This window comes from Doryrhamphus excisus, linkage group LG4 (genome assembly GCF_037039965.1).
Source record: "Doryrhamphus excisus strain RoL-2023G ecotype Guam linkage group LG4, RoL_Dexc_Guam_v1.1, whole genome shotgun sequence".
NCBI lineage: Eukaryota > Metazoa > Chordata > Actinopteri > Syngnathiformes > Syngnathidae > Doryrhamphus > Doryrhamphus excisus.
Genome location: NC_136360.1, coordinates 4,984,628 through 5,007,740, shown reverse-complemented (window position 1 = coordinate 5,007,740; position 23,113 = coordinate 4,984,628). Strand labels below are relative to the sequence as shown.

Sequence of the window (23,113 nt, the reverse complement as noted above, 5' to 3'; positions counted from 1 at the left end):
TTTTCAAAACTATATAAATGTTATTAAACAATGCCAAAAATTAGGAAAATTAGGTTTCCGCATTTGGAAGTGAGCCCTGCAAGAAGCTTGTGATGGTTGTGAACGCTCAGTTTGAGAGACTTTTTTTCTAACACTGGCACACTGTGATGTAACAGTGTGCCAGACTTCCTTATATGGTCATGCCCGGGTTCAAGCTGTTCACTGTACAAGGTGAGTATGACCAATCCCAGCAGAGTGCCTGGAGGCACGCCCTGGGTGGAATAAATTAAAATTTTGGAAATCTAAGGAAATACAGCTGGAATAGGTGCAAATTCTGGAAGATCTCGAAAGCTTTGTGTGTGGGTTATCATTTGCAACTGCTTAATAGGAGTCCACAACTCAATACAAAGGACCCACAATGAACATGGGTACCCTTGGAAGTGGGTACAAAGGAAGGGATGACATTTACATTTCAAAGATATTGGGACGTATAAATTGCACTGTTGGTTTAGTTGTACACGTGGCTGCCTTTTGTGATGTCAGCATTTGGAAGTAAGGCTTAAAATGTGAACATATCACAACCTCGCCCTGTTACTAACCTCAAGTCACAAAAGATTAGATGTGGGGCGTCCGATGTTTAAAATAGTAAATACCACACAAACCTTTGCCCACCTTCTCAACACTTTGCCATATTTTATTAACATTGTTGAACAAAAAAAATATTTGTAAAGCTGTAAAGAGTGGTTCTGGTGCATCATTTGACACATGGCCAAAAAAAGACGCATTTAAAGGAGCCTCAGAATTTCGAAAACTACTCCACTGACTTGTGACATTATCTGTCTTCAAAGGATGGAAACTTTATTGATTCCACTTTTGATTGTCATTGAAATTAGTGAGTTTTCATTGTGAGGATTATGGTATTGTATTATTCAACAACATTTTACTTTGCAGCTATTGAGAAGGTTCTGTTTGCATCTGTTTTGCACACAATAATGGTATTTGACAGCCTGCAGCATGACAAATCCCCTTGCTTTTTTACCTGGTAAATGTTGCGTGAGCTGTGCATACCATCGTGGAAGACAGTAACATAATTAATGGGAAATGAGGCTGATAATAGCGTTTCAAAACATTTAAACTACTTAATGAGCTTATTTGTTGAGAAAATTAATGTCACGACCAATCTTCCTTGGCTAACTTGCTGTGTTAAAATAGCATATTAATATAACGCAAACAAATGTTAAGTGTCAAAACACAGCCCATTCAGAAGTCTTCTCCAGGAAAAATAACAATAAAAATATTCTTGCAAGTGTCAAAAATAGCATATACAAGTTTTCTCTCAGATGGGGGGGCATGCTTTTCAAAGAAATTTAAAACAATGCTTCTTTTTAAAGTCAGCCTTTTATGTATTGGCTGACAGGATTTGAAATCTGTCTTTTTTCAGATTTAATGCCGTCCATCCATTTCTATGCCGCTTATCCTCACTAGGATCGCGGGTGTATGCTGGAGACTATCCCAGTTGACTTTGGGCAAGAGGCGGGGTACACCGTGGACTGGTCGCCAGTCAATTGCAGCATATAGACAAACAACCATTCACATTGCCAATTAGCTAAACATGCATGTTTTGCAGATGTGGGAGGTCTCGCCCAGGTCTTCTCGATCTACTGAGAGTGTGGCTTACATGCTAACCACCCAACCACCGTGCGGCCTCAACTACAAACTTAACAAGAAAATCTGAAACTTTAAATAATGTACTGTTGCAGCTTTTCTTTTAAAGAGATAGATTTTACATTTACTTGTTTATTGGTGTTTGGGTGCTTGCTGGTTCCCTTCATAGAGGGGTTGATGGCCCTGTTGGGGTTCCATGGGATCTGTCATTTCAACATGCTGTCTCGTTGAGGTTTCCATGATACCCAAGCCGACTTGATTGCTGATATGCAGCACCTGGGAAGACACGCCCAGGAAACAAAAGGGCTCCACCTCCAGGAGCTCATTCTCTCTCTCCTTGACTTCAGGCAGCACCATGTTGTTTTTTGTTTGACTGTTTGTTTTGCTTAGTTCCTTCTTTCATGTATCTTTATGTTAAAATAAACTACCAAAAACACTCATTCAGTTGTTGACAGTCCTTGTCACAACCACTGACCAAGGAGCAACATACTGTATGTCTAACGGCTATAGTTCCAGTACTGCATGTGTATGTACGTTTTTTTTGTCAGACTTCAGCTTCTCTGTGTTGCCATATCAATGTAACTTGCCCAGGGCCTTCAGAATCAGGGTAGCTGATCCATGTCACAAATGATTGACAACCGGGCTGTTTTCTAACCAATCAGATTTCAATTTCACCTCATGGGTCCATTTGTCATTAGCCTGTCTTCCTGTTGTTTGGTCCGTGCTGCTATCGGAGTAGCATTATTAAAAATAAGAGCAATATTTCAGTTGTGGACTGTTAACATCAATGAGGAAGATGAAAGAAAGTACACAGAGCATTTATAGCAGTTTCTGCAAACTCCTAAAAAGTCCCTGGAAAATGAAAGCCAAGTCTGTTTGAATGTGAGTCAAAATCAGGAGTATTTTTACATTTTTTTATGTGTTCTGGATATTCTAAACATGTAAATAAATCAGTATTAATGAGCAATGTTACCAGATATTAAACAAATTTGCTTGTAACCTACAGCAACGGCTACTGCACAACTATTTTTCTGTATTCAACGCCCATTGGAGAAACTTTGGACAGTTTGGATGGTGTGAATGACATGCTTGTGTGTGTCCCAGTAATTTTCCATGACTCATATCTAAGTGGTACACACATCTAAGTAAGTGTGTCCTGATCATAGTTGACCCTATATTTTTAGACAGATAGTGCACTGAGCTATTAGACTGTATAATATGTAACATGGGCCACAGTGATGTCAGCAGTTTTCTGTCTTCTGATTGGTTGATCATACTCAAACAGTATGACAGTTGGAATTGAAACTGGTGAATATTGTTTATTAATTAAAAGTTTGTTAGGTTTTTGTCATGATTTTAGATGATCAATGCTTTTATGGTACTGTAGAGAAGAGGTTTGAAGTATGCTGGAGCCTATCCCAGCTTTCCTCAGGAGAGAGGTGGGGTACACCCTGGACTGGTCGCCAGCCAATCACACGGCACATATAGACAAACAACCACATGTTTTTTTTTTTTTTGGAATGTGGGAGGAAACGGGGAGAACATGCAAACACAGAAATGCCCAAGCGGAGAATCGAACCCAGGTCTTCCCGATCTCCCGCATATGTGGCCTGCATGCTAACCACTCGGCACCGTGCCACATTTATCACTAAACTATGATACATTCCTTCCTGCATTTTCTACCTAATCTCTGAAAAGATTAAATGCATGGCATAACAAAACAAGCCATGTTAATGATCCAAAGACTTAAAATAAAATAAAATAAATTACATTAGTGTTTCTACAAATGAGGAGAAAGTCATTCTGAATGATGTTTATGTGCTTTGTGAACTCAAATATACCAAGTAGGTTACCTGACATCGATAAGTTTTTGCAACAGGAAGCTTCACTGTTGATGACTCTTTCAGTGAAGAAATGATTTTAGTCAGAGCAGTTTATGTTGTAAAATGTTGTCACCAGAGTTTGGAAAACTAGGTCACTTGGGTATTGACTGAATATGGCATTGGGCCTCCTCAGAATCTTTTTGAAAGATCAAAGCAGACGACAGTCATTGTTGTGACAGTGACTCCAAAATGAGAAGAGTCAAAAAATCTAAACAAAATGTGCAGTCACTTCATTCCTTTGGTGAAGTTAAGGCACTGGTCCTCAATTATTTTCTATCATGCCACCACTTGGGGACAAACATTTTTGCGCCCCCTTGATTTTGAAATACAATTGAAAAAATGATATCTATTAATTTATCTGTACTGTACAGACTGAACTCAAAACTGAAATCAGTGAAATGCTACATAATGGAAAGCAATGAAGCATGCAAGTGTATTCAAGAGTCAAAAATTGCATGTTGACTATGACAAATTCATACGTTGGCAGTTCTGCACAAAAATTGAAAGTACTCTCTGCCTCTCACACCCCCTGTGACAGTTCACCACGATCCCCCAGTGTGTCCACTCCACCATTTGACAAGCACTGATTTAAAGGAAAAGAAAAAGCTTTCCAAGGGTTTGATCACCCTGTGGAAATCATAACTTGAAATCCTAACAAAAAAAAAGGTTTATGATCTGACTCAGTGTTACCCCATGATGTAGAAACATGGCAGCAGGTGTGATGAATTAAGTATTTATGGGTAATTATTATACCAGGCAGCAAAGTCCAAGACCTCATAGTGCAAATAATATATCCAGTAGCGACTGCGGAAGCCACGAGTCCATGCGATCACAACGACAGTGTTTGCTATCATGCTATCAAAGTAGCGCAGCACAAGCAGGGTAAAATAGTCACAGCACAGGCAATGCAGAAGATCAGAAAGCTGAACATGAGAAACAATAAAATGAAGGGTTGAGCGGGGAGCGAGTGAAGTACCTACCATTACACTGGTTTTTGAGCATTTGAAATGATTTGTGGACTCCTATAGAGCAGTTACACACAATAACCCACAAAAAAACTTTCTAGATCTTCCAGAATCTGCACCTATTCTATCTGTATTTCCTTGGTTTTGTACTTCGTGCCAAAACAGTCAGTTTTAATTTATTCCACCTATGGCCCGCCTCCAGGCACGCCCACCCCACTGTGATAGGTCATACGCCCATGTATGTATGTTTTTGGTTGATTTTGGATCCATATCGGTATCAGCCAATATTCAAGGTTGCAATCGGTGTATGCTAGCAACATCAATGAAAAAGTTGTATCAGGACACCCTTATCATATACATGCAATATATGGTTTTTAAGAATCCACCTCTTCCTTTCCATTTGGTGATAATAGTCGTAGTAATAGTTTTGGATTTTAATCCAATGTGAATTTTCGTCTTGTAAGCTATGGCCATTGGCTCGGTAAGCTATGGTTATCAAGAACCGTATTCCAGATCTCACAGCTCTGAAGAGAGACCCATTATTTCACAGTTTTCTCTTCCTGTTTAAAATGTATGTCTGCCTGTGTTTCCCATCTCCAGGGTCCGAGTGTTAAATTAGTACCATCGCGGCAGTTCCAGGTCTAGTCTCTGCCAAGGTCACTTGGCCTGAGCTGACAGATCCTAGTCAACTAAGCCAGATGGTCCCCTCTGCACACATTACCCTCTATAGATATTCACTCTGAATGAGAGGACATCAAATGTGACATTGAAAATGAGTGTATCCAGAGTTTCAGGTGTCAAGCTTATCCTTAAAACGGTGAAACAAATGTGTATAATGAAAAGAAAATCTGCCTTCAGGTTACTTGCGTAAAAGGCTATACTATAATGGGTTTCTAATTGATGATGCTTTACAGAACATGATAATAACACATTGTGCTGATCCCTTGATTCTGTGTAATCTGGTATCTGAGCCTTAAAACAATGAGCCTTCACTCATTAACACTTTTAACACTGAGATTTTAAATCAATTGCAATCATTCATATTTACATTAAAAGATCCAAATAATTAGTCTTTAATTTAACTTTTTGCAGGAATTATTTCCTTTAAATTTTAATGAAGTTGAGAAAAGCTGTATCTTTTAATGCTATATATTATAAGAATATCAGAAGGTACACTCAGAAGCAGCCGTGTCTAAGTTACCATTCCTTTTATCTTCTACTTTGCTGAATGTGTGATGTTCTTTTTTTTTTAAAATCCTGTAATTACTGTGGACTAATCAGTCCATTTAACATTTGTCTTTTCTTTTTGTCCAATGTCTAATTGGACAAGAGGAATCAGGCAAATGGTTCAGACATTCTGAAGAAAAGTGGCTTTACATATGGTACTATTCAGGGCTTACATTATGTATTGAATAATTTTCTGATAACATTGGGACCGTTTTTTGGTGACTGGCTGAAGAAAGGAAAACCTAGATGAGTAAGCTTGCAGTCAGTGTGCTTTTCTGTGAGGAATTACATCCTGCATACCAAGATAAAATGACACTTAGTGAAGCATTCATAGCAACTTTGTGTGAGCACAATTCACAAGGTTTATGGAGTTTTCTTGGACAAAGCTGACATGAATTTGTCCATTGAGGTTTGAGGTACTGCATGTCACCTGGAATCGCGTGACAGTTTTATTTTATTTTGGTATTTCCGTTTTTTTATTTGTTCATAGTTTCCTGTTTGAGTTTCTTTCTTTTCCAGTGCTGGGAGGCACTGCTAGCATCAACTGATCTCAATTTGCAATTCTTACTACACATTGACACATTTCATACCTAGAGCAACAGTATGAATGGAGTGAGACCTTTTGTCAGTCATACAGTCTCAATGGGTAGAGGCGGTGTAACGTACAGTGAAGAAAATAAGTATTTGAACACCCTGCTATTTTGCTATTTCTCCCACTTAGAAATCATGGAGGGGTCTGAAATTTTCATCGTAGGTGCATGTCCACTGTGAGAGAGATAAACTAAAAAGAAAAATCCAGAAATCACAATGCATGATTTTTTAACAATTTATTTGTGTGATACAGCTGCAAATAAGTATTTGAACACCTGTGTATCATCTAGAATTCTGACCCTGAAAGACCTGTTAGTCTGCCCATTAGAAGTCCACCTGCACTCCATGTATCATCCTGAATCAGATGCACCTGTTTGAGGTCGTTAGCTGCATAAAGACACCTGTCCACCCCATACAATCAGTAAGACTTTAACTTGTAACATGGCGAAGACCAAAGAGCTGTCCAAAGACACCAGAGACAAAATTGTACACCTCCACAAGGCTGGAAAGGGCTACGGAGCAATTACCAAGCAGCTTGGTGAAAAAAGGTCCACTGTTGGAGCTATCATTAGAAAATGGAAGAAGCTAAACATGACGGTCAATCTCAATCGGAGTGGAGCCCCATGCAAGATATCACCTCGTGGGGTCTCAATGATTCTAAGAAAGGTGAGGAATCAGCCCAGAACTACACGACAGGACTTGGTCAATGACCTGAAAAGAGCTGGGACCACCGTTTCCAAGGTTACTGTAGGTAATACACTAAGACGTCATGATGTGAAATCATGCATGGCACGAAAGGTTCCCCTGCTTAAACCAGCACATGTCAAGGCCCGTCTTAAGTTTGCATATGACCATTTGGATGATACAGAGGAGTCATGGGAGAAAGTTTTATGGTCAGATGAGACCAAAATAGAACTTTTTGGTCATAATTCCAATAAGCGTGTTTGGAGGAAGAAGAATGAAGAGTACAATCCGAAGAACACCATCCCTACTGTGAAGCATGGGGGTGGTAGCATCATGCTTTGGGGGTGTTTTTCTGCACATGGGACAGGACGAGTGCACTGCATTAAAGAGAGGATGACTGGGGCCGTGTATTGTGAGATTTTGGGGAACAACCTCCTTCCCTCTGTCAGAGCATTGAAGATGGGTCGTAGCTGGGTCTTCCAACACGACAACGACCCGAAGCACACAGCCAGGAAAACCAAGGAGTGGCTCCGTAAGAAGCATATCAAGGTTCTAGCATGGCCCAGCCAGTCTCCAGACCTGAACCCAATCGAAAATCTTTGGAGGGAGCTCAAACTCCGTGTTTCTCAGCGACAGCCCAGAAACCTGACTGATCTAGAGAAGATCTGTGTGGAGGAGTGGGCCAAGATCCCTCCTGCAGTGTGTGCAAACCTGGTGAAAAACTACAGGAAACGTTTGACCTCTGTAATAGCAAACAAAGGCTACTGTACCAAATATTAACATTCATTTTCTCAGGTGTTCAAATACTTATTTGCAGCTGTATCACACAAATAAATTGTTAAAAAATCATGCATTGTGATTTCTGGATTTTTCTTTTTAGTTTATCTCTCTCACAGTGGACATGCACCTACGATGAAAATTTCAGACCCCTCCATGATTTCTAAGTGGGAGAAATAGCAAAATAGCAGGGTGTTCAAATACTTATTTTCTTCACTGTAGTAGAGATTATATTAGTAGATTGCATTATATTGTCGTTCCCTGGATTGTTTCATTCCAAAAAGCCCAGTTTGCAGTATCTTCTGAGAAGGATCGCAATAAAAGTGGCCGTGTGTTTAGAAGTTGACTTTTTTCTTTGTCACTCAAAGTTGTAGGGGGAGTACAGATTTGGAAATAGTTGCTTTTTTTCATTCATTCATTCATTTTCTACTGCTTATCCTCATGAGTGTCACAGGGGGTGCTAAGCCTATGCCAGGTGTCTTCGGGCGAGAGGCGGGGTACACCCTGGACTGGTGGCCAGCCACCACTAGACCACCTTGCAGCCGTTTCTTTTTTCTCCATGCTTTATTTCAATGCTAATCTGGCAACACAAGAGAGGCTGAGGAGTGCCAAAAAAAAGTCCTATTAAAGAGTTCTTTCAAAATTAAGCAGGGACATCTGCTATACAGAAAAACGTCCTTGTGCACCAGAACGTGAAATGCATAATCAAAATTGTCATTCAATAAAAATGTTATTTGAAGTTAGTTTTCTTTTTAGATGCCTCATGAGTTTAACACAGATGAAAGGACAGCAGAAAGGAAAACAATCATATTTCATTTAAGAATAGAACTGACGATAAATACATAACTTTTTTATTATTCATATTGAACACCGTTTTAAAAGTCTATCAATCTCAATTGAGATTATCACCATGGAGGAGCATCGTCCTCAATTTGTCCGACTGACTTTTTGTCTTTCCAGTGGTTAGCAGTACGGATGAGCGAGTATCTTTCACCCACCTAAATTTCTGTATCTGTATTGGTACTCTGAGTGGGAGGGGCATAAACCAGAAATGGGTGGAGTTATGTCAGTGATTCTTGACACTTTATTCTTTAAAGCTGTGTGAAGTTGGCCAGGGGATAGCTAAGCAGCCATGGCTGATCACTGGTCTTGTACTTCGCAGTGTGCATAGAGCTGTCAGTGTCAATCACCGCCAGTCAAAAAACATACTTTGGGTTATACCATACTCCCTCGTACTTCCCTCAATGTGACATCACAGTCAAGATGGCGGCAGGCATTTGAAAATCACAATTTTTTACAGTAGGGAGTGTAAAGAAAAAGAGGTCTGTCCTCTGTCACAGGCTAAGTTCACACATGGAAAATGGAAAAAGTTCTGTTTATCATCTTTAAAATGTATGGCACCTCATCTTCTCGTGGCATGATCACATTTGTCATTTATGAGGATATTATTCATTTATTATCCATTCAAATTAATGTTGATTTTGTATTCATGATCTCACTGTGATTATCACATTAATGACAGTTGAGGCCAATGACAGAATTATTGAGAAAATAATTTTTACTCTTTTTACCCAATGATTGTCCTTTTATTAGAGGTGGATTTTGTATACAGACAGCAACATTGCAATTTCCCTAAGTGTTGCAGCTGAGCACATTCTTATGTGCAATGACAAACTGAAAGGGTTTCTGGTCCCCACAGAATTCCTTGCAAACATCACTCAGAAAAACCTAATTTTGCCCGAAGCACTTTAATTTGGTTATTTGTTTTCAAACTTTTTTGGCATCATGAGCACTGCAATGTTGCTGTACTGTTCCCCCATACAGTAAAGTCAGTTAGAAAAGCATTTCTGTCCTGGAGCCCAGACACAGCCACATCATTCATGCGCATACTTTGTTCCCATGTCTTCGAGCTTCTTCTGTTGCCCCGTGACTTGATCTTTTGTTTCAGTTTTAACCTTTAAAAGCTCGTCATAGTGCATTGTTGTCTCTCTCAATGCTTTCTTTTGTCTCTCTTAAGAAACCCAATTTCTTGGTTTAGCTGTTTTCCTCCATCAGCGCACCGAGAGACTGTGTTTTTTTTCTGCATGTGTTACTGTTATCTTGTTCAGCATAATAGTGTAATAATAGCTGTCAGCTCTTTGGACTCCCTGATGCTGATTTCCTTTCTGCCACTATTATATTGCTCTGTTTCTGGTGCATCATCTCGGTCCTCCCCAGGTTTTTCCACTGTGGAGGATGGACTTATCTGAGAGGTTGAGATTTGGGTGTGTGTATGTGGGGGGGGGGGGGGTATTTGCATGGCACGTTGCTAAGCAACCAATTTGCCAGTTGCGGCAGTTAACTTATTTCAGCGAATCCGTGCCTCACGACTGACATTTGTCAATACATCATCCTGCTCTCATGATAAAGAACTGTAGACCTAAAATGTGTGAAATAACCCAAAACCACTGATAGCTAGAGCAGAGCTTTTTAACTGGACACCTTTTCCTTACACCGGAAGTGACTTTATGAATGCATAATTTCACAAGCTCACAAGCTCTTCAATATGCATGCAGATGTGTGCATTCTCTCGTCAATTTGTGTTTTAGAAATCACAATGTTGATGTCTGGCCATGCAGTCTTTCTTCATGAAGTAGTCTCAAATGTTTACTGTAAGTACTCTTCCCATTTATTTGTAATCATCCACCGTTTACATTGGCCACTCACATGAACTGTCTTATGTTATGTATTTTCTCTCTGTAGTGTATGTATGATGATCCAAGTTGGGAAGATCTGGGATGAGGCTACATTGAGTCTCTCCTCTTGGCTTAATCGCATAAACTGGGCTTACAATATATGAAAAAAATCTATAAATTCAACAAAAGTATTGTTTTGTCTTTTTTTTATCTTAATGAGCAATCTGTGTTAACAACAAAAATTCCAAAAGAGTCTGTACCTCACCATATGTCACTGATTTGTATGCGCATTTACACTCACATACAACAAGGAGTGTAAATGTAAGTTTGACAGGAAAGAAAATGAGGTCTGTCCTTTGTCACAGGCTAAGTCAACACATGGAAAATTGAGAAAGTTATGTTTATCATCTTTAAAATGCATGGTATCATCTTCTCGTGGCATGATGGTGAAATTTGTCATTTATGAGAACATTATTCATTCATTATCCATTCAAATGCATGTTGATTTTGTATTAATAATCTCACATGTGATTATCACACTTACAGTGAAGAAAATAAGTATTTGAACACCCTGCTATTTTGCTATTTCTCCCACTTAGAAATCATGGAGGGGTCTGAAATTTTCATCGTAGGTGCATGTCCACTGTGAGAGAGATAAACTAAAAAGAAAAATCCAGAAATCACAATGCATGATTTTTTAACAATTTATTTGTGTGATACAGCTGCAAATAAGTATTTGAACACCTGTGTATCATCTAGAATTCTGACCCTGAAAGACCTGTTAGTCTGCCCATTAGAAGTCCACCTGCACTCCATGTATCATCCTGAATCAGATGCACCTGTTTGAGGTCGTTAGCTGCATAAAGACACCTGTCCACCCCATACAATCAGTAAGACTTTAACTTGTAACATGGCGAAGACCAAAGAGCTGTCCAAAGACACCAGAGACAAAATTGTACACCTCCACAAGGCTGGAAAGGGCTACGGAGCAATTACCAAGCAGCTTGGTGAAAAAAGGTCCACTGTTGGAGCTATCATTAGAAAATGGAAGAAGCTAAACATGACGGTCAATCTCAATCGGAGTGGAGCCCCATGCAAGATATCACCTCGTGGGGTCTCAATGATTTTAAGAAAGGTGAGGAATCAGCCCAGAACTACACGACAGGACTTGGTCAATGACCTGAAAAGAGCTGGGACCACCGTTTCCAAGGTTACTGTAGGTAATACACTAAGACGTCATGATGTGAAATCATGCATGGCACGAAAGGTTCCCCTGCTTAAACCAGCACATGTCAAGGCCCGTCTTAAGTTTGCATATGACCATTTGGATGATACAGAGGAGTCATGGGAGAAAGTTTTATGGTCCGATGAGACCAAAATAGAACTTTTTGGTCATAATTCCAATAAGCGTGTTTGGAGGAAGAAGAATGAAGAGTACAATCCGAAGAACACCATCCCTACTGTGAAGCATGGGGGTGGTAGCATCATGCTTTGGGGGTGTTTTTCTGCACATGGGACAGGACGAGTGCACTGCATTAAAGAGAGGATGACTGGGGCCGTGTATTGTGAGATTTTGGGGAACAACCTCCTTCCCTCTGTCAGAGCATTGAAGATGGGTCGTGGCTGGGTCTTCCAACACGACAACGACCCGAAGCACACAGCCAGGAAAACCAAGGAGTGGCTCCGTAAGAAGCATATCAAGGTTCTAGCATGGCCCAGCCAGTCTCCAGACCTGAACCCAATCGAAAATCTTTGGAGGGAGCTCAAACTCCGTGTTTCTCAGCGACAGCCCAGAAACCTGACTGATCTAGAGAAGATCTGTGTGGAGGAGTGGGCCAAGATCCCTCCTGCAGTGTGTGCAAACCTGGTGAAAAACTACAGGAAACGTTTGACCTCTGTAATAGCAAACAAAGGCTACTGTACCAAATATTAACATTCATTTTCTCAGGTGTTCAAATACTTATTTGCAGCTGTATCACACAAATAAATTGTTAAAAAATCATGCATTGTGATTTCTGGATTTTTCTTTTTAGTTTATCTCTCTCACAGTGGACATGCACCTACGATGAAAATTTCAGACCCCTCCATGATTTCTAAGTGGGAGAAATAGCAAAATAGCAGGGTGTTCAAATACTTATTTTCTTCACTGTAACTAAATTCTGTAATGCTGTTACTGTTAAGTATTGTTTGCTTTTTAAAGAACATTTGTGGCCACTGACAGAATTATTGCCAGAAAATATTTTTACAGCCCATTTATCCTTGTCTGATAATGAAACTTTTCCTGTTTTTACCCAATGATTGTCCTTTTATCAGAGGTGGATTTTGTATACAGACAGCAACATTGCAATTTCCCTAAGTGTTGCAGCTGAGCACACTCTTATGTGCAATGACAAACTGAAAGGGTTTCTGGTCCCCACAGAATTCCTTGCAAACATCACTCAGAAAAACCTAATTTTGCCCGAAGCACTCTGCTTGAATAGTATAGCAATACATTTTCAAATGTCTTGAGGAATTCCCACTTCTCCAAAACAAGTAGTATCTTAACATCCGTTGCAGCATAGCACTTTCCCGCGAGAATTTAGGCTACCATTGTTTAAATTAGGTTTACGCAATATCAGGAAAACATGTTTGGTGGATGAAAATGGCAATATGAATATCTGATGCAATTTGTGAACAAATAGTAGACCATTGGATATGCATTCAGAATTTTAACAAGAGGTCAAATGAATTATTTTATTTTGAAACATACTTTTATTTAAGTTGACTTAAAACTTGATCAATACCATCTGACAAATATATATATATATATATGTGTGTGTGTGTGTGTATATATATATATATATATATATATATGTGTATATATATACGTATATATATATATATGTGTGTATATATACATATCAACAAAAATATAAAGTGTTTTTTTCATGAGCTGAAGTCTTCTACTTTTTCTACGTCAGGCCCATTTCAGATATTTGTCAAATTAAAATGTCAATGTTTTTAGTGAGCATGTCTACTTTTTGGATTTCATTTTGGAATGGCTATTGCAAAAGGTATTGCAAATGTAAAAATTCTGGATGAACATGTCATCTGAACATGTCAAAGTATCTTTGGGCAAGATAGTGACCCCCCCAGTTGCCCCTGATGCTGCCTCATCAGTGGGTAAATGTATTAACAGTGTCAAAGTGCCTTGGTGGTGGAAAAGTGCTGTACAAGTGAAATACCATTTACAATTTAGTACATTATGTAATAAACCATTGAAATTGATGCCTTCATTAGAAAACCCATTGATGCAACATTAAACATTTCAGCTTAATTTGACTTAATTTTCAGAAACACAAATTGCTAGAACGTGCTCAAGCTTGAGAATAACATTGCACTATTTATTACTGACTAAGAGATTACTACAGAATTACCAGTGCACTGAGATATTGGAAGACATAGGTACATGCAAAATGTATTATGTTATGCAAATATTAAACATAATATAAAAGAAAAAAATACAAATATTCAGTATTTTCAGTGCACTGTACATAAAAGTGCACTCCTCCAATAAAAACTTTTTCTCCAACATAAACATCTCTTACAATGAATTGCTGAAGATAACAAAACACAACAGATTATTACATTCTTGATTTGGAAGTGTCCATAGTGTATGCGACTCAACAAGTCACAGGCCCTCAATCACCTGCTATTTTTTTTCCAAATAGCTATTCCAAGCTCAGTGAAAGACCACGTCCAGCTGATTTATGTAGCCTCATAAGACTAATGACACTGTCACTGTCTTGTTCCAGTTGAAGGCTCCTAGCTAAAGATTCCCTTATGAAGATTTCAGGACTAAATGGGGACATAAGGTCCTGATAGGGTTTACCAACCCCTTTTGAATAAGGCAAGGCACGTTTATTTATCGAGCACCATTCGTACAAAAGGTAATTCAAAGTGCTTTACAGAAAAGAAGGGTAAGATCACTTCATAATATCCATCCATCCATTTTCAATGCTGCTTATCCTCCCTAGGGTCGTGGGTATGTTGGAGCCTGTCCCAGCTGACTTTGGGAACAAGCAAAAGGTTTTCATGCATTCATTCATTCATTCATTCATTAATTTTCTACCGCTTTTTCCTCACGGGGGTCGCGGGGGTGCTGGAGCCTATCCCAGCTGTCCTTGGGTGAGAGGTGGGGTACACCCTGGACTGGTCGCCAGCCAATCACAGGGCACATATAGACAAACAACCATTCACACTCACATTCATACCTATGGACAATTTGGAGTCGCCAATTTTTTGGGAATGTGGGAGGAAACCGGAGTACCCAGAGAAAACCCACGCATGCACGTGGAAAACATGCAAACTCCACACAGAGGGTGGAATTGAACCCTGGTCTCCTAGCTGTGAGGTCTGTGCGCTAACCACTCACCGCCGTGCCACCTGCAAAAGGTTTTATGATTACAATTTACATAGATATTTACATAGATACGATTTACATAGATAGACAGATGCTTTATTCCAGCATCTCTGCAAAATATCATAATGAACTTAATCACTTCATCACAATATAAAACCACCAAATATAAATAATAAATAAATTCGGAATCAAGTCAAATTTGCAATTCAATATTGCTCACATAATAACAATAATGATAATTCATAAATATAATAAGTCCAGTCTTGTGTATCTTTTTATCGCTCCTCTCTGCTGTGTTGAAAAGCCGAATGGCGTGGGGGAGGAATGATCTGCTCAATGCTTCGGTGGAGCAAGGCAGTGATGGTAATCTGCCATTGAAACTGCTCTTCTGTTGCGGGATGATGTTGTGAATTGGATGATGCTGGTTGTCCATGATGGAAAGGAGCCTCCTCCGTGTCCTTTGCTCTGCCACAGATATCAGGCTGTCCAGCTCAGTGCCAATGACAGAGCCAGGCGTGTGGTGTCTTCCTCCTTCAGGCTCCTCCACCAGCACAGTACTGCATACAGGAAGGCACTGGCTACCATACTCTGGTAGAACATCTGTAGCAGCTTTTTGCACGCATTTAAAAATGTCAACCTGACGCCTCTGCCTTTTCAAGTGCAGTCATATTCTCCAGAATATTATGAATAGCGATAAGATGAATAGCAATTCATTGCAAAGTCCCTCTTTGTGATGAAATCAAATTTAATTAATAAAATCAGTGCATTTCAGCCCTGCCACAAAAGGTACTGACATGTTCATGATTGGTTGAAGATGACTCTGCCTTTGTCCTTCTTCTGTTAACGATGGTTATCTGCAAGGAAACATGTGCACTCATCATTGCTTGCCACAAAAAAGGGCTTCACAGGCAAGTATATTGCTGCTAGTAAGATTGTACCTCTGCAATTGATCACATCATCAAGAAAGTCAAGGAGAAAGGTTCATTTGTCAAAGAATAAACAAAAGGCGTGCAAGAAGATGTCCCCAAAAAATGACCTGCGAATACCTTAGGCAACAAAAGCCCAGTAAGAGGAGGAGCCTGCTGGATTGTCATGAATAGACAAGCCCCTGCATGGAATGTACCACCTACAAATTGAAAACGTGGCTGACATAGGGAAAACATACCAGTGGCTGGAAAAGGCTAGACTGATATACAGCGCAGAGGCGCTAATCATCAATCAACTCAAGATCAATCGAGGACGGTGTCTAACTCTAACTCCTTCCAAACATTTACAGAGACAAGTGGCTTTTTTGCAACGGGTTTATTCAAAGCTTGTTCTCCAAATCCACCATGAAAACTCGTTAGCTGCATGCTAAATGAAATGAAATAGGCAGCACCACACGTAGCTTGAAAGCCCATCTTTTCTTCTCTGAGTGAATTGCAAAAAAAATTACATAGCAACAAAATAAAAGCATCTTTCAACTTCAAAATAAAGAAGAATTTAGCAAACTTAAATTCGCACTCTTACAAAACGTAGCTATTTACTGCAACAATTACAAGGTCTACCAAGTCCAGCCGGTAGCTCCTACACACTTTTCAATTAGCTCTTCAAAGATTCATTTATTATACACTTACATAACCACTAAATTATAAAGTGTTGTTCAGCGTAGTCAGGAAATAGTTTGGGAATGTGACCAATCACAGCGGAGAGGGTTTGCCCAAAGGCATGCTGTGGGTGGAATAAATTAGACTGTTTTGGCAGGAAGCACAAATCTAAGGAAATACAGCGGGAATAGGTGCAGATTCTGGAAGAACTAGAAAGTTTTCTGTGCAGGTTATTGTGTGCAGCTGCTCTATATGTGTCCAACCAAATACAAAGGTTTGAAAAATGAGCATAATAGCTCCACTTTAAAAACAACTACTGTGAATACCTGTGCATGTGATTTTATGATTTTGTGGAAATCAGTTTTTTTGTAAAAATATCTTGCAAAAATTCCACATTGTCTTCATGTAGTGAAATAAAAACAATAGGAATATGAAGTGCTGTGAATAATTTCTGGATGTACTGTATATATGTTGCAGGCTCTTGCTGCAGTGGATGATTCTCCGCAAGGATGCTAATTATATTTGACATTTGTGGAAAATAGGTTAAAAAGAAAAAGAGTCATCTGCCCACTTAAATATTTGACACAATTTTGTTTGACTTCCCAAAGAGATGGTCAAGAATGGCCCCTTATACCAGTTACCAAGAAAAACTCATATGGGAGTTGTGATTTGACCTATAGTGCACCTTTACCCCCAGATCAGAGCTGCTTTTAGAACAGACAGACAAACTTTAGGTCATCTGGGATTAATTAGCTTTTTGAAACCCGGCCAGCAGATGTCAAGGTAATATTGGGATGCAAGCTACAGAGGTCAGCGTAATATAAAAGAGCACAGAACACAACCCGCCAGGGCCCAAAAGGATGCTATGTCAAGAATTCATTGCAAACAAGCTGGTGATGCTGAGTGAAAACATGAAACCTTTTTTAGTCATCATTCATGTTAAAGCTTTTAAGTGGGTCACATGTCATGCTGGTAGAACTGGTACTTCACAGCAGATGGGAATGTGGGAAGTACATTTTGCACAGACAAAACTTTGTTGTCTTTGGCAAAACTTTTGCAACACAATTGACTTTTCACACAGCAGTTGTCATCCCCTAACTATGTCTTGTTTAACTCTCATTAACTCCCGATATAAGACATTGACGAATGGAAAACTGGGAGGCATTCATATACAAACAAAATGGTCCATCTATCTTTTTGAAGTGTATAGCCTGAATAAAATTCTGTTGGTTGAAATAACTTATTTTTCATACGTGCAATGTTTATGTAACACGTTAATATTGTTATTTGTTTACTTTTCAGAGGAAAAGTAATGTATTATACAAAAGGCTTACTGTTTCATCGTTTTTGTTATTCCTGTGGTCCCAATATTTTGCAAGTAGTTCCATAAGTATACTGTGCATTATATTCTAAATACATACACACATGTGCAAACATTATATACATGTGTGTCTGCATGTGCGTGTTTTATGTATGTCCACTAATCCCAAGTGATAAGTGAATTTCGTAAGTAAGATGCCTTATTTATGAAACAAATATTTTCATATTAGAGCATCAAATCCCTGTTTCTAAATATGTTTTTTTACATTAGAGAAGCCCTCTAGTCACAAAATAATGCCCTTATAGTCATGTTTACACTTTTACACAATATAGTAGACATAAATAAATAAAATAAATAAATAAGACATATAAAACAGAAATATGGATGATATAGACCAGGAGTGTTACGTCAGGCTGCACTGTGCGTGAGTGTTTAGCGCACAGGCCACACAGCTTGGAGACCCATGTTCGATTCCCCACGCTAGCATCTCTGTGTGGAGTTTGCATGTTTTCCCCATGCATGCGTGGGTTTTCTCCGGGTACTCCGGTTTCCTCCCACATTCCAAAACCATGCTAGGTTAATTGGTGACTCCAAATTGTCCATAGGTATGAATGTGAGTGTGAATGGTTGTTTGTCTATATGTGCCCTGTGATTGGCTGGCAACCAGTCCAGGGTGTAACCCGTCTTTCGCGTGAAGACAGCTGGGATAGGCTCCAGCACCCCCTGCAACCCTTGTGAGGATAAGAGGTAGAAAATGAATGAATGAATGTATACTTCTGCATATTTTTAAGTTTTTAAAAACTTAATAAAACCTTGTCCTTTAAGTTTAAAATAAGAGAGTTTAAAATAACTCTCTTACTGCATCCAACCTCAGCAGAAATGCACCACGAGAGGCCTTGCTTATGCAGCTCAACAAGCCAACTGTGTTCAAAGAGAGAAAGTATTTTTTGCATTTGCCATCAAAAGGTCATGACAGTGTGAATGACAGAAATGCCATTGAATCCACATTTTTGCCAAGATTTCGGCTTTTAAAGGCTGTGGTCTTAAACTTTTGATCAGGTGATGAACAGCCTATTTCAGTTTTGTGCATGTTTTATATATTATCCGTGTTACAAGAACGTAGGGTTATTTCAGATGCATTTCAGGATGAACCTAAACTGTACTACTGTATAACCTTTACAGGTGAATTTAATCAAACTATTTTTAACACATATGTCCACCATGTTGAATATGCTGTAACACCATGCAACACTTGTGCATATCCCTAACTTTTTGTGAGTAGTATATTACAATTTTGCTGGTTAGTGCTTTGTCCTCTAGCAAACTAATGATGAAATGGGAGGCTCATTTATACATTGAAGCCTACTTGCAAAATAATGTCAATTCCGTTTATATAATATATGCACGTATATACAATAAAATGCGTTGAAGGGACCACAAACAGAGCCTCCTCAGACCATACAGCAACTGGTTGAAGCTGCTTTTGTAAACGTGATCATCAAGGACTCACAGCCCTTTTCCTTCATGGATGATTTTGGCTTCAGGCAGTTTGTAAGTTTGTTGGACCCGGGGAGGATGAAAAATTTAAGAAAGAAAAGGGGAAAGCAAAAAGAAATGGAGAAGGCCGCATGAGTTCATCTCATGAGTGATATGTGGACATCAATTTAAATCAATGCTCAGAAGAAAATATCTCTGAGATGAAGAGGGCCCTGATGGCCTCATCACTGATGCTGCGGAAAAACATGATTTTATGTAGAAAGATGTTGAATATGCACATACAAAGCTATGATGCACATGTTTTGTTCAGACACCATAACATACATTGATCTACATCGGATTGATTTTTTTTGTATGCACCCTTTTATTAAGCTATTTCAGGTCAGGCAAACGAGCAACCCATGCTAAATGCATCAGCAGATGGGTAGACACATCTAAAGCTCCTGCAGGCGGTGGGCACCAGGTGGAACAGCACCTACACCATGCAGCACTTGGACTATGAGGACAGAGAGCCAGTTTTGAAAAAATGTTTAGGGGCGTTTTCTCCATTATACATGGTCACCACTGAACTTTCCAAAGAGCAGAGATTGTCAGGGTCCAAAACCCTTCCGCTCATCTGCATGCTGTGGTACACAGTCAGTAGAAAACAACCCCGGGTTCAGGACGAGATATCCCTCCAGCTGTGTATCAACCTTACAAGGATGCTTAGTGAGGGTTTTTGTCTCCTTGAGACCATGAATATAATGACCCGTCCAAGATTTAAGGCTACGTTATGGCCTTCTGCAGTCAGACTGCAATGAAACGTCTGGCCGTAGAATGTGCCACCATCATCGAAGCACAAAAAAACCCCCAAATTATTCCTATCGCTCCTGTCCCTGCTCACAGAGGGAGAGAAAAAGCCAGCAGCAACAGTTTGTGTTTACTTGAAGTGCATAAAACATTGGCATGGTTCCAGCATAGTCTTGTCTTTAGAAAATGTTAAATCTGAAAATACCGTATATGGGTGATTCTGAAAAGCGTACCAGCAAGGGTGATGTCACTTCGTGGGGCATGAGGCACAGACTAAAGTGGTTTGCATATCAACATTTTTTGACGTGCATAGCAAAGTTTCTTCATTGCTGCATCCGAAACATATACTTTGACCGAAACATTGCATCTTGTTAAATTTAAACATTGCAATTGCAACAATGTATCCAAAAGTGAGTCAAGGAAAGACTATGTGCAAATAAGCAGATGTCTGCATTGACACACGCTGTGAACTTTATATTATTTCTGCAATGAGCCACTGAAGACTTCAGACTTTCTCCATCTACAAAATATGGAGACACATTGTTTCCAGGCATCTAGTTTGATCCGCAAGTCATCCTACAAGTTTAGCTTTGGATTTTTCATTTCCAGTTTAATGTAATTTCACTACCAGGAAGTTGAAAGTATACAACATTTTTATGTTTAATTTACATTTTGTGTATTTGTTTCAGATACAACAACTTGGCACTGCTATTAATGTTTATGCTTTTGCTCAAGCAGTACAGAAGTGGCTTGGTGCCAGACCCGGCAGGAGGGGTTAGGTGTGGCAATGAATATACTGTACCTTTCAAGCCTATGACATCTTCACCGTAGATAAAGCAGGATTTGAATGAAATGCTGTTATCAAACACCATGAAATGAACCCTAGTTCTTATCATTGAAATATCATTGACACCACATTGATTTTTATTCATGTTGTTGAAATTTCCACATTTCCGTGATCAGATTAGTTAAAATACATTTTAAATTATGTTGATCTATGGTTATGAAATCAGTGTTGTTTCATTTTTGGCAGTGGGTGTAAACTGATGATAAATTAACATTGAACTCTGATGTTGACTCAACAATTTAATGTTGAAAATTAAACATAGATTCTCCATTGTTTCAATGTCATGTTGCGATTTGGGTAATGTTTTGCCTCACTGTTTCAATGTTTTTAGTTGTTTCTTTGTTTCCCAGCAATGTTCTGCAAAAGTGTAATAGATGTTTTGACGCTATTTCTCGTTTAAGATCAGTTGATTCATAAGTCTTGTTCACAAACATTTTTTTTTGCTGTCATACAAACACTTTTTGAGGCAATTCTTTGTGCATTTCCCACTTTCATAAGCATTTTAGACTATTTAACTAACTATTTAAACTTCTAACACTAACTTATAACTTATATAACTTATAACTAACTTATAAGTATACACGTGTTTAGACTCGGCTCTGCTGATGAGAGCGATGGGTTCAGCAGCCACCTTCCTCTGTGCTTGCGTCTGTAATAACTTTTTCTGAAATTAAGTATTTCCACATGGAAGAACAGCACATGTAGGTGCCATTTTGCTCAGATTTTTTGCCGTCATATTTGAGTGCATGTTGAGGTCATTTCATGTCGTACTAGGTTTGTGCTCCTCTCCTTAATCTTAAGTGGTATTTTGAATGTGTGTGTTGGGTGCTGTCCGTGGTCCTGGCCCTGCATACAATACATAACTGTTTGTTGTGGCTATACTCTGTACATTTAACTTACAGTGTTGGGAGTACGTACATTGGGTGATTGCATCGATGTTACTGGTATCTGGTGCAGCTCTGTCTGCCTCATTTTCTGCTGTGTACATTTAGAAATTTGACTCACATAAAAAAACATGTCAAAATAAGAAAATGAATAAAACATACATCACAATTCAGTTAAACAATACAGATAATGACACATAATTTGTCAATAGTTGTGTTCATAGATTCAATAGCATCAAATTACGTTGCATTCATTATTCCCATAGTTCATTTCCACAGTACACTAGTTTGCTATTAAACATTACAATTAAAAAATAAACAAAAACAGTTATTGAAATTACAATACAGCTACTGTCAAGGCAAAACTCAAAACTTTAAGCCATAAAATATGTATTTCAATTTATCATAAATAATCAAAACATTAACAAGTAAAACGTACAAAACCGCATTTCCTTAATGAAGTGTGCACGGCACAGAACCAGCCACTGAAAATGGAATGAGGGCTTTAAATTGTATGTAAATGTATCTTACCGCTGAGTTATTTGATCCGGAATTTGGATAATCAAGATGAAAAATGCAGTATTGCATGCTGCTTGAGACGCCATCTGTTGCCAGCCACAACAGCAGTTGTTGATTGCTTTCACCTGAGGGGGATTTCATGATGTCAGCTTTGATGCCAGCTGATTGATGTCATGTGACATTTGTGAATTGGTCTTCAGTATTGTTTGATTCATAACGGTATCAAATTGAGACCACTGTATCAAAAGGTTCGATACAGATACATGTATTGTTGTACCCTGCACTACACAAACTAGTTAGTATGTTAATTCTAGCTAACATCAGTATTAGACATAATTATAAGACACATTTAACGTCATAAAACCCATCTAAACTTACGTTCAACATACCAACTTGCAACTTATTTATTTGCTGGAGGAGGCAAGAGCCCCCGAAGAGAAACAAACAATGAACCAAACTCTGAAACACTGAAACTTTGTCTTCAGTTGCCTGACAATTTGGTGAATCAATTTAGCAGGCAAAATCATTCTCACTCTAAGGAGTTTGTGAGGAAATGGGGAAAAAGGGAAATGCTCCTTGCAGGGAAAGTCAACCTATTCACAGCTCAGGGTCATCAACAGAGCAGACTCCCGGGAGCTTTGCATAGTGATTCTGTCTCAATGCTTGTGGGACACTTCAAGGTTATGTGTAGTTCACAGTCCCCCTGCTCACAAGAAGACCACAGTGGCCCAAAGCTATAACAAGGAGCAACAAAGGCACTGAAGGGAACGAAGGGAATGTTCCATTAGTATTTGAGTTACCTCATTGTGACTGACTGATAAT

At 39.1% G+C, this 23,113-nt stretch overlaps 1 long non-coding RNA gene across 1 annotated transcript; it reads right to left on the bottom strand.

Moving 5' to 3' along the window:
* Positions 1-15,111: 15,111 nt before the first annotated feature.
* On the bottom strand, positions 15,112-22,372 carry LOC131130107 (uncharacterized). Its single transcript, XR_009129955.2, has 3 exons — positions 22,304-22,372; positions 15,643-15,702; positions 15,112-15,405 (listed from the first exon to the last, which is right to left on the bottom strand). It is a non-coding gene; the product is annotated as an uncharacterized LOC131130107 (long non-coding RNA).
* Between the last annotated feature and the right edge of the window lie 741 nt (positions 22,373-23,113).